An 18,053-nucleotide genomic window follows, 5' to 3' on the forward strand; every position below is an offset into this window, starting at 1 on the left:
GAAATTATTTAAAAAGTGATTTATGCTATTTGGTACGAGCTATTCCAAAGATTCAATGCTCTTTAAAGTTGATGTATCTCTGGGTCCGGAATGATTCAGTGGCTGGGTTTGAGTTACATTTTACCTGAATTTGCAAGAGCTATAGGATTTTTAACCCAGAATATGAAATGGGGTATGAATTTATGTTTTTGTTGCTATGGTGATTTACATTGTTACTATTTTAATACCCTCATCAAATGCAGGCGTTCCATGGCAATATGGCACCTCTACATAATTTAATACCAAATCATGCATAACGAAGTGCAGCACCATTTGCAAGATAAAATGAGGAAATTAAAAGCAAATAGAAGTATATTACCCAAGTCCAAAACCTATAAATAATTGAACAGTAAGTATGAACACTCTATAAAGGAGATTTATTGATAGGAATTGATATGTATAATAAATAGTGCAAAACTTTTATTACTAATAAAGGAAATACCTTTGAACATCCACTTTTCAAAATCTCTAACTCTCTACTAGAAAGAAAGTAAACACATTTTGGTTAATTTTCAGGACATGTGGCAGGGAGAGGTTTTACACAGAGTTTAGTGATGAATTTTTAATCATTGACTACTGGGGTATTAGCTTTTGTGAAGAATATTGTCATATAAATATTATCATTTACTGCAGACTAAATCTGTATCCCAAAAATTTCCAACCAGTTAAATCAGATGATTGATGTGCATTCCTGTAATTTTCTTATTTTACTTACTTTTTACTTAATTCAAATGTCTATCATTAAGAAAACTGCATCAACATTTTTCTCTGTTGTTTCATTAACACAGAGAATCATGTGGAAGTTGCTTTGCTGTTATTAATGGGGAATTTCTACTGCTGTTGGTGCTTTTCTGGGTCGGGGTAGCTGCACTGATGTAACCAAGGAAGCTTGTTTCCCCGGAGGCGAATTTGAGGGGGAAATGTGGCCTGGAATGAATTTCAGAATTAGAACAGAAACCAGTTCTTTATCATTTCATGAACAAGTGCTTTTCCAAATAGCACGTCACAAGCCACATTCATATATCGGGCTCTCAGTCAGCACCTGAATGCAGGTATTTCCTATGAGAAGAAAGTTGTCAAGGGCAACAAACTTTCCATATGCAGATATTTCGAAGTAGGATTTTCTAATTGCCCTGTGGTACTGTGAGAATTATCACTGTTGGCATGCAAATTAAAGTAGGAGTGAATTCCAATATTAATTCAACAAGCCATTGTGAAATGGTTACTATATACAAAGCTGTAAACGTGGTGATTTTGGATAAGCTCTTAATCTCTCTCTACCTCATTTTTCTTAGATGTGAAATGATAATAGTAATACTCACCTTAATATAAGGTAACTGCTTATAACAGTTCCTGGCACTGGAGCTTCATGCATGGTGGGTTGCCATGAAGCAATAGAACATTAACGCAATTATTAACTATTATTGTCATGATGATGATGATGATGATGATTGTATACTCCCCTCCCTTTTCTATGTGGATGAAATTTGTTACCATATTTAACAAAAGGGAGATTATCTGGGTGGTCTCATCTAATTGCACGAGCCCTTTAAAAGCAGAGAGTTTTCTCTAGCTGAGAGCAGAAGAGGAAGTCAGTGACTCCAAGCCCATGGGGGATTTGATGTGTCCATTGTTGTTCTGAAGACCAAGAGGGGCCAAGGAATGTGAGCAGCCTTTCGAAATTGAGAGTGGTCCCTGGCTGATGGCCAAGAAAGAGACAGGGACCTCGGTCCTACGTTTTCAAGGACAGGATTTTAACCAAGAGCCTGAATGTGATTGCAAGCATATTCATCCCCAGTGCCTCCAGAACAGAGCCCAAGTAACTGACCAGCATTTTGCTTTTGGCCTTTTGATTCCCTGAGACAGATCCAGTGGAGCCCCCTTTAGACTTGTAACCTACAGCACTGTGTGATCATAAATGTTTTCTAAACTACTGAATTTGTGCGAATTTGCTAGGTATCAATTAGAAAAATTATACAGTAATGATGCTATATGCCACTTCAGGAGGGATTGAAATGATAGTTTACCATTGCTAACACATATTGAACGTGTACATCTACCAGACACTGTGATAAGTGTTTTGCTTGAATTGTTTTATTTAATCTCTCCACAATGGCATAGGGTGGGTTCTCTTACTAATACCATTTGAGGTAAGTGAGGCAAACAGATAGGTTGGGTCACATGAGAAAGGTCATGTAACTAGCAGGAAGCTGAGCAGGAATGTGAATTCAACAGTGCCTGGTTCGGGGCACACATTCTCAATCGCTGGGCAATATGGACCCGTCTTTGTCTTTATTGGAATTTGAAGTCCGTGAGGCCAAACATGACAAGCATTATGTGGGGCATACAGGCAAAGTGAGGCAAGAATTCAGAGAGGTCTTGGGCTTTTCATGGGGCACTAATAGGAAGATGCTATTATTTTTGGAAAATGTTTATAAGGCAGTATATTTCAAACTGCTTTTTTTTTTTTTTTTTTGAGACAGATTTTCGCTCTTGTTGCCCAGGCTACAGTGCAGTGTCGTGATCTTGGCTCACCTCAGTCTCCGCCTCCCGGGTTCAAGCGATTCTTCTGCCTCAGCCTCCCGGGTAGCTGGGATTACAGGCATGCACCAACACGCCCAGATAATTTTGCATTTTTAGTAGACACTGGGTTTCTCCATGTTGGCCAGGCTGGTCGCAAACTCCCGACCTCAGGTGATCCGCCCGCCTTGGCCTCCCAAAGTGCTGGGATTACAGGCGTGAGCCACCGCGCCCAGCTCAAATTGCATTTTAAAGACTGCAAGCAAAAATTGCTTTATTTGGGAGTTTCCATTTTGATGACACAGCAAAAATCTCAGTGTATCCCCAACCCTCTGGTTCAATACCATCTAACTGAGTCCAGACCATTTTAGCATGGGGCATTGAGTATGCTTTTATAACTGTTATCAAGAAGTATTTTTATATGCTTCACACTAATTAAAAGATGATAAAGTTTGATATGAGACATTAAATGACATGTTTGTGCTGGGTAATATTCCAGTGGCCTCTTGGCACATAATATGGTTAATATTTCATTGTGTTCAATTAGAGAAGGGGTGTAAGAGAGTTGAGTCACTAAAGCATGCCCAGGGCTCTAGACTAGCTGAACTAAATATAGCAAACAAGCAGCATAATGGCCTCGACCACAATCATATTGCAAGCAGTGGACAAGTTTCAGAAAAAGCAATACTATTATCACGTTTAAATTGAACTGAAATTGGTGTGCAGTTTTGTTTTGCATTTAATGTTTAAATAGATCTTAGTTGTATACTTCTGTAAGGGCAATAAACATAAGATACCTATTCCCAATGTTATGGGTATAAAGATTAGGTAATATAATAATAATTTCAAGGCACAATTAGGGTGTGTACAATTTTTTATTTTGATAAATTCATGGGGTACATGGGCAATGTTGTTACACGCATAGATTTCATAGTGGTCAAGTCAGGAGATTAAGGCATCCATCACTCAAATGACACACATTGTACCCACTGAGCAAGTTCTCATTATCTTCCCTCCTCCCACCCCCTCATCCTTTCTAGTTTCCATTGTCCATCATTCTTTACATCCAACTGTGCACATTTTTTAGCACCCATTTATGAGTGAGAAGCTGCAATATTTGACATTCTGTTTCTGGCTTGTTTCAGTTAAGATAATGACCTCCAGTCCCATCCATCTTGCTGTAAAAGACATAATTTAATAACATTCCATTGTGTGTATATGCTTCATTTTCTTTATCCATTTTCCCTTGGATGGACACTTAGGTTGATTCTGTATCTTTGTCATTGTGAATAGTTTTGCAACAAATATATGTGTGCAGGTATCTTTTTGATATAATGATGTATAATTTGATATAATGATTTATTTTCCTTTGGGTAGATATCTAGTAGTGGGATTGCTGGATGGAATGGTAGTTCTATTTTTAGTTCTTTGAAAAATCTTCATACTGTTTTTTGTGGAGTTTGTACTAATTTACACTCCGACCAACAGTGTACGAGGATTCCCTTTTGCCTGCATCTTCATCAATATCTGTTATTTTCTGTCTTTTTAATGATAATCATGAGGGAAATGCAGATGAAAACAAAAAATGAGATATCATCTTATTACCTTTGTCAAAATGGCTACAAGAATTTTTTTAAGGGGAGTACTGATGCATTTAAAAGAAGGTTGAAGTAAACAGCTTTAGACACAGGTCAATGAAATCAGGTGCTTCTGAGCAGGGCCAGGACTGTGCCCATTTCTCATCTTGTCTCCTTCACTAGAAATACGCTTTCATCCTGCTTGATCAGTGGCCTGGGCTTGCCACAGATAAAACTGAAGGTTATCTGTTAGGTTAGCAGCCAGTTGAATGTAGGGCCCTCCAGGATAGACTACAGAGTGGGAGGCAGGAGAGGGGAATGGAAGTGGGTAGAATAGGGAGCTTAGAATAAGGTGGCCTGATGAGTCACACCTGCAACCGACAAGTATCTTCACAGCAGTTCCCAAGACTTCCTGCAAGCTAAAATCACCCAGAAAGATTAAAGCAATCCCATAACCAAAGTTGTATCAGTCAGGGTATCTATCCCTCTAGAGAAAGGGAAAGAACTAATAAGATAGATGCACATATGAAAAAAAGTTTATTAAGGAAAATTGACTCACACAATCACAAGGTGAAATCCCACCACAGGCCATCTGTAAGTTAAGGAGGAAGGAAGCCAGTAGTGGATCAGTCCGAGTCCCAAACCTCAAAAGTAGGGAAGCCGACAGTGTAGCCTTCAGTCATGGCTGAAGGCCGCAGAGCCCTGGCAAACCACTAATATAAGTCCAAGAGCCTAAAAGTCAAAGAACTTGGATTCTGATGTTTGAGGGCAGGGAGCATCCAGCACAGGAGAAAGATGAAGGCCAGAAGATTCAGCAAGTCAAGTCCTTTCAGCTTCTTCCGCCTGCTGTATTCTAGCTGCACTGGCAGCTGATTGAATAGTGCCCACCCAGATTGAGGGTGGGTCTGCCTCTTCTAGGCCACTCACTCAGATGTTAATCTCCTTTGGCAACACCCTCACAGATACACCCAGGAACAATACTTCATATCCTTTAATCCAATCAAGTTGACATTCAATATTAACCATCACAAGTCTACCCCTTGTCAACTTGAATCCATATATATCTCCAAATAAAGATGATAAGGTCATAATTATGCCTAAAATAATACAGCTATCCTTCATACAACCAGAGGTGCACTAATCCTTAGCCTAAATGCTATTACATAAAGTTAACAACACTTAAATGCTGATATGGAGTCAACAAATCTTATGTCACAAGATAAAGGAAAAAGAATGGAAATAAAATGAAGAATTTTCTTAGTGCAAGTGTATACATGCACAAACATAGTCTTAACAAAATAAGGAGGACATTTTCAGTCCTCCTTGTCTTACCGTCCTTGTTTCTGCAACTGGCCACATGTTCACCACTAGATAACTAGCTTCTGCCATTACCCATTCTGTATTCCCTTTGCCTTCAGCAAGAACCTCAGCATATTGTGGTTTTTTTACCTGGTAGAGTGACCCAAACCTTCATTCCTGAAGGATCTGGGCCATGTGTAGTTCTGCTTGGATTGGATTGTAGTTTCCCAATGGCCTTAATGACAGGGCTTGGTGATACTGAGAGACTCCCTAAGCCTCAAGTCTTCTCTTACGCAAGGCGATGCAGTTCCAGGTTGTTTGAATGAGCGCCAGGCAGCATTTCAAGCTGCCTGCAGCTGGAAGGATTTCACCTGCCTAGGGCTAGAGCTGGAAATGAAATATTATTGGTTTCTTTTCTCATGGAGACTTTGGTCTGTACAGAACAGGTGAGACCTGCTTTACGGCCAGGCTCTGGCCCTGGAGAGCAGTGGGCAAGTCAGTACAGAAAAGATGTGATTCCAGCAGCTTCCCCTTGTCTAAGCAAGAAAGCAGAGCATTAAGCCCAGTGCAGAAGTTGGGGTAGTTCTGGGCCCCTGAATTGCTTTGTGTGGCCTGCCTGAGAGGCAGGGACTGTGTTTCATATTTTCTTAAACCACATGTATAAAAGACAGACAATGATTCTACCAATCAGGGTTTCTTAAGGATGCAAAAGACACTTGGTATAATTTGTAAAATACTTAATATATTACAGTCAATTCTTATTATTTGAGATTGCGCATTCAATCAAGTCATCATAATGAATTAGCACATGTTGAACCACTGCTTCCAGGAGAAATACAGGGTTAGGTTTCTGGGAGCCACTGGTCCCAATATTTCATCAATCAATACATATACCTGTTCTATGCATATTCCTATTTTGAAGACACAGATATTATGTTAATAACATTATACATTATGTAATATAAATCATTGACTCTTCTAGAATGAACGCATGGCCAACAGCTCTGTAACTTCTGCCTTTAAGAAGCTGATCTAATACACACATCTCTATAGGCCATATCACAATGTTCTTGAGCCTGAGAACACTAAATAGCACTTGAGCAGTGTGCTTGGGTGTCATTTATAACAGTAAAATCATCAACATAACGCATAAAAATGAAAAAAAAGTGGCATTTGATAGACCACAAAAAGATACTTATGTACAGCATGAAAGCTTAAACAAGAAGGCTCAGTTTCGCCTTATTCAAAGATAGTGATTTTGGGGTTACAAATAAATTTTAGCATGTAGGTAAATTTGCAAATGCAGAATCCATAAATAATGAGGATCAGTGGGTAAGCCAATTACAGGGAAACCCAAAATGCAGTATCCTGAGGACAGCAGCAGTAAGGAACATTGTTGTCATCCCTAGTTCTAAAGGGACAAGGGCTCAGGGAAGTTTCTGGAACCAGGAGAAGAGGACCATAAAGAGAGTGCTGTGTAGACAAGGCCACCTGGTGGGAGCTGGCCAGGATTCAGTCAGCAGATATAGTCAGCTTGTGACTAATCCCCCAATGAAATATGAACGTTATTATGAATCCCATTCTGTGTGGGAGTACTCCAAGACACAGAGAGATTGAATAAATTATCCAAGGTCTCACACTGAGCCAGGAAGTTACAGAATAAACATTAAAAACCCAGGCAATCAGGCTCTGAAAAAACCCTCTTAATAACTCCGTTGAAAGAACTGTGCAGTCTCTGGGAAAACAAGAAATGGTGAGTGGAGACACACGCACAAGGCCCCTTTAAGTGACCCATGGCAGCCACAGGAAGATGCTTGTTAGGCTTTGAAGGGAAGATGGGGGTTAAAGAAAGACACACAGAAAGAGTTGGCGGCTCTACAGCAAATGCAGGTTCTATGCCCAGCATAAGACTGGCAGAGGTGGGGGACCAGCTTAATGCCCACTGCTGCTTACAGGCTGGGGCAATTATAGGCCTGGATGAGAGGGCTCTCAGAGAGGAAGGGGCATGGTCTGCTGCCTGGAAAAATGTTGATAACAAATTCCCATGATGAGGCAGTTTGGCCCCTGTTCTGACGGAATGTGAGGTTCCTCGCACTTCTTCCCCCAGAAGGTGATAAAGTCAGGCAGTTGGGCAGGCTGTCATAGCCCGAGCCCCTGTGGAATGTCTCACTTTGACCAAGGTCTGTGAAATGGTGTGGGGGCGGGGGGTGCTTAGAAAATGGTGCAGCTTAGACTAGAAGTGTTTCCCTATTGGTTTCGGAGCAACGCGTTGACATCCCCACTAAAATTTCTTGAGTATTTTGAATTGTTAAAATCTAAGAAGGTAGAAAAAAGCAAAACCAATAACATATGTTTTTTTCTTCTCATCATAGGGGCTTTCGTTTATGCATGGACACACTCATTATTGAATCCCACTTCTGTGCCATGCACTTTACCAGGTGCTCAGTAAACACATTCATAAAGCAGGCATGGTTTATCCCGAGACGACATGCACTGAGAGGAGGTTTCTGTTTTCCAACAGGAGCACAGTTCACCACAGCACTGGTTCAGCATGGGCCAGTTCCTTGCCCTGACATTGTAGGACATTGCGAAGCCTCCACCTGGGTCACAATGACCCTCGGTACCTGTTAATTTACGCACCTTCATCATGAACCCGGAGTATTAAACAACAAATGAGGCTTCCTGCAGTCACTAAGGATCACGATTCTAAATAAATCTGGGAAGCTCAGCAATAGAGGTCACCCCCTCCCCCGGGCGGAGTCCTTGATATCTGAACCAAGGCTTCACATCATCTGGCATTAAACTATGGGGCTGCTTGAAGGCAGAATTTGTCTTATTCTGATGTAGGATGACCAAAACATCTGGAGAAACAAATTGGGGTGAGCCCTCTCCAAGCGTGTTAATGAAATACTAGTTGTCAGCATAAGACAGATGACAAGGCAAGGTCAGTAAGGCCTGGGGCTTAATTGATTTGTCTTCCAGGAAATTAAGGGAGTGAGCACAGGGACTCACACCCAGATATCAGGTGGAAGAGTCATTAAAAGCCTATTAGAGGAACAGATCCAGTCAAAAGACCTAAAATAAGCAAAGAGAGAGGATATTTCTTCACCACAAGCTCTATCTCAATCTGCTTCTTCATACAAACATCCTTTTTGTTTTACTGTGCCCGAAATAATTAATATACTAGGACAACTTGAAGTGCAAAAACTCCTGTGTCTGAAGTGAGAGGCTACTGTACAGATGAGGGAAAGTCAAGTTCTCAAACTCTAGATTCTAGAACCTAGAAGACTGAAAGGGATTTCTTCTCCAGGCACAAGGTTTATTCTAGGTGAGATGTTAGAATCCCTATGATTGCCGAGTGTGGTGGCTCATACCTGTAATCCCAGCACTTTGGGAGGCCAAGGCAGGAGGATTGCTTGAGCCCAGGAGTTCAAGACCAGCCTGAGCAACATGGCAAGACCCTGTCTCTACAAAAAAAAAACATTAAAAAATAGCCTGGCAGGGTGGTGCATACCTGTGGTTCCATCTACTCAGGAGGCTGAGGCGGGAGGATTATTTGAGCCCAAGAGGTAATGGTTGCAGTGAGCCGTAATCACACGATTGCACTCAGCCTGGGCAATAGGGCAAGATCGTGTCTCAAAAAAAAAAAAAAATTAGAATGTGTTTTATAATGTCTCAATATCTGGAAATGTGTGGCAGAGATAGAAACATACATATATCAGTGAGATTTTTATTTCTCAGATTCACCTACAGCTAAAGTGGGGGTCATGTGACTCACTCTGGGAAAGCAAGTGATGCCTATCACTTCTGGAATGAGGTATTTAAAAGCTGGTGTACTTTTTTTTATCTCTCTCTCTTTTCCCTTGCTACAAAGACCCAGAAGCCACTTGCTCCACATCTGCAGTTACAAGGCAGAACAAAGTTGCCAGAACCAAGCTACAGGTACTACTATGAATTTAGTGTGTATTGGTAGTTGGTGATAAACACCCTGACTAATCCAAAACATGTCTTTCCAATTCGTTCTCAAAAGCCCAAACCAGTAATATAGAAGTGGCTGTTTTTCCAGGCAACACAATCCAGAAATAGAGTTCCTCTGTTTCAGCCCGAGGCTACTGTATAGGAGGCAGAAATGTTAGTTACTAGATTCTAAAATAGTAACGATACATCCACGGTGGCACAATTCCCAAATCTGATGGAAGGTCAGTGCTCTCTGGGCTTGTAGTGATGAATTATGTTCACATGAGCTAAGCAGATTCAATAAATCATAAGAAGATTCTATTGACTATACTGTGAATAAAGCTTGAGCCAGAAGCCTGACATTCTATACAACTTAAACTAAGAATAATAGTTCCTTCTCTGGTCATTTACCCGATAGGTAGAATAAAATATCAGAGCTGAAGGAGCTTTCAAAAATGATCCTAATGAATCCCCTTGGTTTAGTCCAAAGATTTATTATGTTCCATGGGCTTTGATCGACACGGAGATAAAGGATACATGACACCCAACACCTTTCCGCAAGCTTATAGTTTACATAAAAATATTCAGAAACTAAAAATTGACAGATGCATACATTAGGTTTATATAAAGGGTACTATGCAGACTTAGAAGACGGGTACCTAGCTCAGCTTGGAGTTCAGATAAAGCTTCCAGAAACAATGAGAACCAAGTTAGATTATGAAGAATGTCAGGCAGAAAATATAGAGATTTTCCAAAAAGAGGAAATCTGTGAGCAAAGGAATAAAACTATGAAACAGCATGGCACAGAAACCTCAGATGCATGCATGGCCCTTTCTGTGTTTCACAGGTTGATCTCAATTCTTTCTACATCAAATTTAGTTGGATATTGCTTAAGTGTAAAATGGAGAAATGGTAGTGTACAAAGTTGGATAATATAGACCAGAAGGGAAATCTACTTAGTGAAGGTAGGTTATTAGTAAATGTTTTATTTGTTTGAAGGGCTTTAGAGGCATTAGTATGTGGTAATATAAGAATCCTAGTATAATTTTAAATAGGTTGTATTAAATTAGTAGGTTTAGGGGAAGACATCTTAGTAAGAAATGGTATGAAAATACAGGCAAGAAAATAAAGAAGCAATACTGGGGAGACTACATCCTTCTAAGGACAAAAATTATGGGATCCAAGTATGTTAGTTGAGTCTAACCTGGTGGGTGAAGATATCTCAGGATGAGTAGTTACGTCTACATCAGCCTTGCTTAAAAGATCCCCTCCTTGTGATAATGATATTATACATCAACACCAATGCACAGGAAATAAATGAAAGTGAGTGGTGCCATGATACCTGGTGTTGCAGGTTCCACTTTGGAAGAGGGTCTGAATTAAAGTTTGGGAAGGGTTTTTTCTAAAGATAGAGAATGAATTCCTATAAGAAAGAGCCTGGGTAGTCAAGGCATGAGATGCACTAAGCCTGGGAGCCTGGGAGCCTGGGAGTGTTTGGACCTTGCCTTCAGAAATCACACGGGGATCCAGAGGTGTTAATCAAGTACAGGGAAGTCTAGGAGGCTGAATCGTGAACTCTCACAGACAGAGTCCTGATGGAAGAATTTACCCAAAACTCTTAGATGACTTAGCAACAGCTCTTCAGTGACAGGCACCCCAAACCAGACATGTGTATGATGTCATCGGGCTCCACACACTAATTTCAAAGTGAGGAAGGCTCAGTTGTTCCCTGGGGAAAGTAAGATTTTAACCTGATTTTGTATTTTCCTCATGCTTCCTTTTTATCCCTCTGACCTTGTTTTTTCTTATCACTGAAATGAGATATATTCACTTTGCACAAGTAGCAATGTTGTATGTAAGAGCATCTCTGATCATCTACAGATGGCCTGATTCTCAAATTGCAGGCTTTAATTTTTGAATAAAATGTCATGTGTTTCAAATCTTGGAACATTTTCAATAAAAAGAAAATCATTTTGAGAAATAGTTTGTGCATATGGTTAAATACTAAATCTGTGTTAAGATGGGATCTTAGGTGTTTTCAAATATGGTGTAGAATGGCAATCCTTCAATAATATCCTAAATATATAAAGAACTCTTAGAAATAAAAAAGAAACAAACAAAACAAAACAAAATTTAAAATGTGAGTAGATATTTCTTCTTTGCCAAAGAAGAAATAGAACTGAAAAATAAACCTCAACATTTTCAATAACAAGACACATTACAGGTACATTTATACTCATAATATTTTAAATTAGATATATAATTTTATGCACAGAATATTAATAATCCAAGCTTGAAAAGTACATTGGATATTAGTACAAACTGCTGGGGTGCATTAGTCTTTTCTCATGTCACTAATAAAGACATACACAAGACTGAGTAATTTATAAAGGAAAGAGGTTTAATTGACTCACAGTTCCACATAGCTGGGGAAGATTCACAATCATGGTGCAAGGCAAAGGAGGAGCAAAGGCATGTCCTACATGGCAGCAGGCAAGATAATCTGTGTAGGGGAACTGCCATTTATGAAACCATCAGATCTCATGAGACTTATTCACTATTATAGGAACAGCATGGGAAAAACCCACCCTCATGAATCAATTACCTTGCACTGGGTCCCTCCCATGACACATGGGGATTATGAGAGCTACAATTCAAGATGAGATTTGGGTGGGGACGCAGCCAAACCATAACATGGGGAGACTGTATATTAGTCAAACTTTTCCTAAGGCACTTTTGCAATATGTTTCAAAAACTTGAACAATATATAACCTTTAATCTAGCTGTCTTATATTTGTGATATTAACCCTAAGATTTTATTCACATATTTTGGTTCTTTTTACATTGCTTAAAATAAAAATTGGGAACAAACTAAATGTCTAAAATTCATGAATGAGTCAAATTTGAGTTAAATGCATACAAGGTTGCAAACTGGAAGTTAGGAGGACAATACAGCCTAAAGGTATTTTTTCTGTGGCCAACTCAGTGATTTTTTTAAAAGTTCATTTACTTGCCAATATTTATAAATATGCTTTTAAAATAAATCCTGGAATGTTGGCTTGCCTCAAAACACCAGAACATCCATAAACACTGCATCTTAACATGACAGAAATTGGCCACGGTAAAATATGAACTGCTTTCCTTAGACTGTGTAAGCATTTTCCTGTTTATTCCAGTACCCATCCCTCTATTGATATATACCTAATCATTACTTCAATCATTTCCATCACCTGTCTGGATATTGAAGTATTTAAGTTCATGGTTCCTGGTGTATATAAAACACAGCTAATTTATATAATGTAATATTAGCCAGCCACTAAAAAGAATGTACTGCTGAAAAATACTAATAGAAAAAGATATGCATGCTATTAAAAAACAAACATGTTATCAACTACTGTTTACAACAGAATTATTTTCTTGACTCCAAAATGCAAAGAGTAAAAGACTAGAAGATTTGAATTCAAATCGTAACAGAGGCTTTCTCTGACTGTTAGAACAGCTGGCAGTTTTTATTTTCTTCCTTCTCCTTATCTGTGATTTCCAAATGTTCCACAATGTGCACCTTTGCCTTCATCTCCTTTTCCTCCTCATCTCCTGCCTCTATGCACTCACCCCAGGGCCTTGGCTGCTCCCTGGAGTGCTCTGCTACAGGTCTCTGTCTTGACCTTTCTTGGCTCCAGTGACATCCTATGTCTGACTCCATGGAAGCTGATAGTAAGAGCAAAGCCTTGTTGGCAGTGTCCAGTTCTGCTCCTCCATCTTGGAGCTCAGCTCTCTGAGTCTCCATTACTTAATGTTAGCTTGAGCATTGTGAAACCTTAATAACAGGCTGCAAGACTCAGAGATCTGAAACGTGTAACAAGATTATCTGTTGGGAAATAATTGTAACAGGACATGGAAGGGAGAGAAAGCGAGACTCAGAGAGAGAGAAAAATACATTGCTCTTACCATCTTCATTGTATCCATGACTGGCATACAATTTTGATTGATAAAAATCTTTCTGCAGGGAATTTCTCCCTGGCCTGCTGAGAGGAGAAAACACATCTGTCCTAGGTGTGTAAATAATTGCATCCTTTGCTTCTCTACAGAGTCAGCAATGTGGCATTTCATTTCTCATTATGGGCACTGAGGTCAGTCCTCCCTGAGTTTCTAAAACACCACCTCAGTGGGCTCCCAATGCTGGGATTAAAGCCTTGAAAAACAAAATAATAATTCTCACATTTCCCCTTCTTGTTTGGGCTTATATTCTGATGACCTTAAAAAATAGAGGATGCTTTTACTAATCCTAATCTACATATGACTGTGAAAATGCACAGTTATCTTAAAGCAGCGAGGGAAAAAAAGAAAATATTAAAGTGAAGAAATGTTCCTCCTTTGCAGGGAAAACTTTTTAAAATACCTCAGTGTCATGTTTTTTAACCATAAGCAAAGATTCTATTTTAATTAAAACCACCACCATTTCTCCTTCCTCAAAAGTACTTCTACGAGAAGCAACGGCCTCTTTTCCGCTCTAGTCTGCTGGAAGTGAACTCACGATTCTGCAAAGGTGTTTTCTCTACCTTGGTTTTTTCAGCAGACATCCCTGTTGCTATGTGTCTGAAGAGATGCCACAGCTGCTGATATGCTAATTTCTGCTTACTTCCAAATAGGCCTGGGTTTGTTTTGTACTTCATCAGCTGTCTACAAAGGCATTTGAGAAATAACTCCAGGTCTTTACAAAGAGAACACAGTAGTGTCTTACTGTGGGCTTTTGAAGCATCAGCCCAGAGAAGAGCTCTGTAGAGAGCAGATGTTGCCCGCAGCCTTTGGGACTCCATTCCTTGGCTCAACAAAGATGGGTTACTTTTGCAATTAGAAAAAGACAAAAGAGGCAAACGATTAATACATGCATGCTCTTTAGCCTAGGAGGCAAAAAATCATCATTTGATGATTTTTATCCCATTGTTCTCAATTATGAAAAATAAGAGATACTAAGCCCACACACACAGACAGACACTCAAAAATGCATGGCTTCTTTTGAAATACTGGAATACGGGCAATACTGAGTTCACATTTCCCATGGGCACATGCATGGGAGCTGAGTAACAGGCATCCTTTCGGTGGCATGAATGTTCAAGTTCACCAGTGTCCCCTGCTTAGAGGTCCATGTTGCTGCACTGTGTACTTTCACTCGTGTGTGTTATCTACTGAGTGATTGTAGACACTTGTGGTGTTGATTTTTTTTTTTTTTTTTTAGAAAGGATATCCCGCTGTCACCCAAGCTGGAGTGCAGTGGTGCAATCACAGCTCACTGTAGCCTCGACCTCCCAGGCTCAAGCTGATCCCCCTCAGCCTCCTGAGTAGCTGCGACCACAGGTGCATGCCACCCCACCTGGATAATATTTTAATGATTTTAGTAGAGACAGGGTCTCCCTGTGTTACTCAGGCTGATCTTGAGCTCCTGGACTCGGGCAATCCTCCTCCCTGGCCTCTGTAGGCATTTGAACGTGTGACCCTGATAAATTTTTGAACATGTTTTGTTAATTTAATTATAATAGAAAGTTAAGAAATTTGCAAGGCACAATAACTCTGGAACTAAAGACACCAAGCTGATACTCTATCCCTGATGATTGCCAGAAACTACCTTCTTAGTAATCATACCACGATGCTATTTGCTCTTTTACTCTTTCTCCCATGAGTGTGCAGTGGAGTTTCTCAGAGGCTACAAGATACTGCAGCAGAATGAACACACACACAGCTGTTTCCTATTAAGTTGTACAAAGAAGAGATTAGTAAACATGCAAAATACTTCCATTCTCCTCCCTCACTTTTTTGGAATAAGTTATTTCTATAAAAATAGGCTGTTTATATTACCATGTAATGGATTTAGTATTTTTAAAAACAGGCATCAAAGGCATTTCTGTTTTAATTTCTAATATAATAAATATTGATGGATAGGACCCTCAATAAATAAAAGTCCTTTAGAGTTATTAATAATATTTAACAGTATAAAGGGGTCCTGGGGCTAAAATAATTGACAATTACTGATTTCGGGCCATATGAGAAGTGTAACTACTTTCTTTCAGTGCCTTTCTCTGAACTTAAGATTTTCTGAACATTCCAAGCTATTTGCAATTTGCACATGTGCTAATGGTTTCTTATTTATTACACAAGCATTTTATTTTTTATTTTTAAGTTCAGGGTACCAGTGCAGGTTTGTTCCATAGGTAAACTTGTGTCATGGGGGTTTGTTGTACAGATTATTTTATTGCCCAGGTATTAAGCCGAGTACCCATTAGTTATTTTTCCTGATCCCCTCCCTCTGCCAACCCTTCACCCTCTGAAAGGCACAAACATTTTAATAAGCAGGTTCTTACTGAGACAAATATGTATGTATGCATGTATGTGCATATGTGTATATATGTATATGTGCATATGTATATGTGTACACACACACACACACCTTTCTTTGCAATTCTGCAAACTTAGTTCTGGATTCATGAAGCCTGTTACTTTCTCTTTATGTTGCTCTTATTCAGTTCATCCTCCTCCCTGAAATTACAGATGTTAGAGATGGAAAGTAATGAATACAGTTCACCGTAGTCTTTTATTTTACAGATGGGGAAACTGAGGCCTGGAGTAACCAGTCATATTGCTTCCATGCTGGGAACTCTCCAATGACATATCGCACAATACAGAGCCAACCTCAAGTTCCCCACCATAGACCACAAGGACTTGCAAGTTCTAACCTTGCCCAATCTCCCTTATACGCCCTCAGTCCATGTGCCTCTGTGATGATGGATTGGGTCCTTCTTGGCTTCCTCCAAAGGGGCAGAACTGCTCTGGAAGGTTCCTCATGGCATTGGCAATGATCTTATTCTATGCTGCTTAAAGAGGTTAAATTGACTTTGCTTTTGTTACATAATTAATGGTTAAGAATAAAATTCTGAACATTTTCAAGGAAACTTTTAATCCTAAAGCAGGTTTTGTATGCCTAAGCTTTGGTATGTTTTCCTACTCAACACTCAGAAATAAGCAGGGAACTTTCTAAAATAAATAACTGTTATTCTTTTTCCCCCAGGACTTATATTTTATCTATAAATGCATTTGTCTTTTAGTTTAGTTTATTTAGGTAGAATTAACGTAGTTTTAACTTAGTTTTCCCAATGAAATTAGATTTTAGGTACATGAGAAAAAGATTAGTAAATCAAAGACCATTTAATTACTATTGATTGAGGTGGTCACTATTGTCATCTACCCTCTCAGCCAACTTTGTCTTTATTTAATGGGTGCTGACTGAAATCGCTCAAGTGTACAGGAAAGTCTTTTGACATTCATATCTTGTCTAATGAAACAATGCATTTGATCCTGGGTTCTCACAATGGCCTGGTTTGCATCTTAAATCCTGATTTACTGTACTCAGTGAAGAAGAACACATTCATTCACCCTCTGGGGCTTTTCTCTGCCCATTGTTTCTAGAGTTTATATTTTCCTGTCCATTAAGCAGAAAAGGCTACAGCAGGTGCCCATTATCTAAAGCACTGGACGTGTTTTCTCTGCCAGTCCCTGGATCGTGATAGATGATCACACTCTAGCCCTGCTCACCTGTGCATCCAGACCCTGCAGCTTCTCATTGCAGGATATCTCGCTCTATCACGCACACAGCTCAGTCCCCTTCTCTTGGGCTTCCCCAGCCCCACCACTGACAGCCTGGCAAAAACAAACAAACAAACAACCACCAAAAAAACCCAAAAACAAACAAAATAAAAAGTAGCAAAACATACAGGCACAATGATATGTGTGATATTTGTGAGAGCATCATTAACACAGAAAACTAGGGAAAGAAACTAGGCAAATGCAGTTGGGACTACCAGTATTTTCTCAAGGATTCTACAGCGCCCAGGGTCCCAGGAACAATCCCTTACTCAAAAGAGAGGAAGTCAGCTGCAAGACGGATGGGCCATAGGAGTTTTTGTTTGAAACCCTGTTTTTCATTTTTTTGGGTACCCACCTAGGAGTGGAATTGCTGGGCCATATGATAACTCTACGTTTAGCTTATTGAGGAACCAACAAACTGTTTCTATAGAGGCTGCACCATGTTACATTCTTACTAGCAATGAATAAGGGCTCCAATTTCTCCATATCATCACCATCACTTGCCATTTTCCTTCTTTCTTTCCCTCTTTCTTTTTTCTTTTCTTCCTTTCTTTCTTTCCTTCTTTCTTTTACTTGTCAATTTTTCATGGCCATCCTAGTGTGTTTGAAGTGATATCTCAATATGGTTTTGATTTGCATTTTCCTAATGAGTGATGTCATGGAGAATCTTTTCATATATTTGTTGGTCATTTGTATATCTTCTTTGGAGAAACGTATATTTATCTTGTCAATTTAAAACCTGGTATTTGTCTTTTCTGAGTTGGAATTTTAAAATATATTCTAGATAGGCCAGGCGTGGTGGCTCACACCTGTAATCCCAGCACTTTGGGAGGCCGAGGCGGGCAGATCACAAGATCAGGAGATCGAGACCATCCTGGCTAACACGGTGAAACCCCATCTGTACTAAGAAATACAAAAAATTAGCTGGGCGTGGTGGTGGGCACCTGTAGTCCCAGTTACTTGGGAGGCTGAGGCAGGAGAATGGTGTGAACCCGGGAGGCAGAGCTTGCAGTGAGTGGAGACTGA

General features: G+C 39.7%; 2 long non-coding RNA genes across 2 annotated transcripts in view; one reads left to right on the forward strand and one right to left on the reverse strand.

Annotated features, from left to right (window-relative positions):
• The window catches only part of LOC134756531 (uncharacterized), a 54,064-nt gene that overhangs the window by 22,628 nt on the left and 13,383 nt on the right, over positions 1–18,053 (reverse strand). The gene's annotated exons all lie outside the window — the stretch shown is intronic.
• On the forward strand, positions 8,258–16,342 carry LOC115930224 (uncharacterized). Its single transcript, XR_004066866.2, has 3 exons — positions 8,258–8,314; positions 9,310–9,377; positions 15,990–16,342. It is a non-coding gene; the product is annotated as an uncharacterized lncRNA (long non-coding RNA).

This window comes from Gorilla gorilla, chromosome 10 (genome assembly GCF_029281585.2).
Source record: "Gorilla gorilla gorilla isolate KB3781 chromosome 10, NHGRI_mGorGor1-v2.1_pri, whole genome shotgun sequence".
Taxonomy (NCBI): domain Eukaryota; kingdom Metazoa; phylum Chordata; class Mammalia; order Primates; family Hominidae; genus Gorilla; species Gorilla gorilla.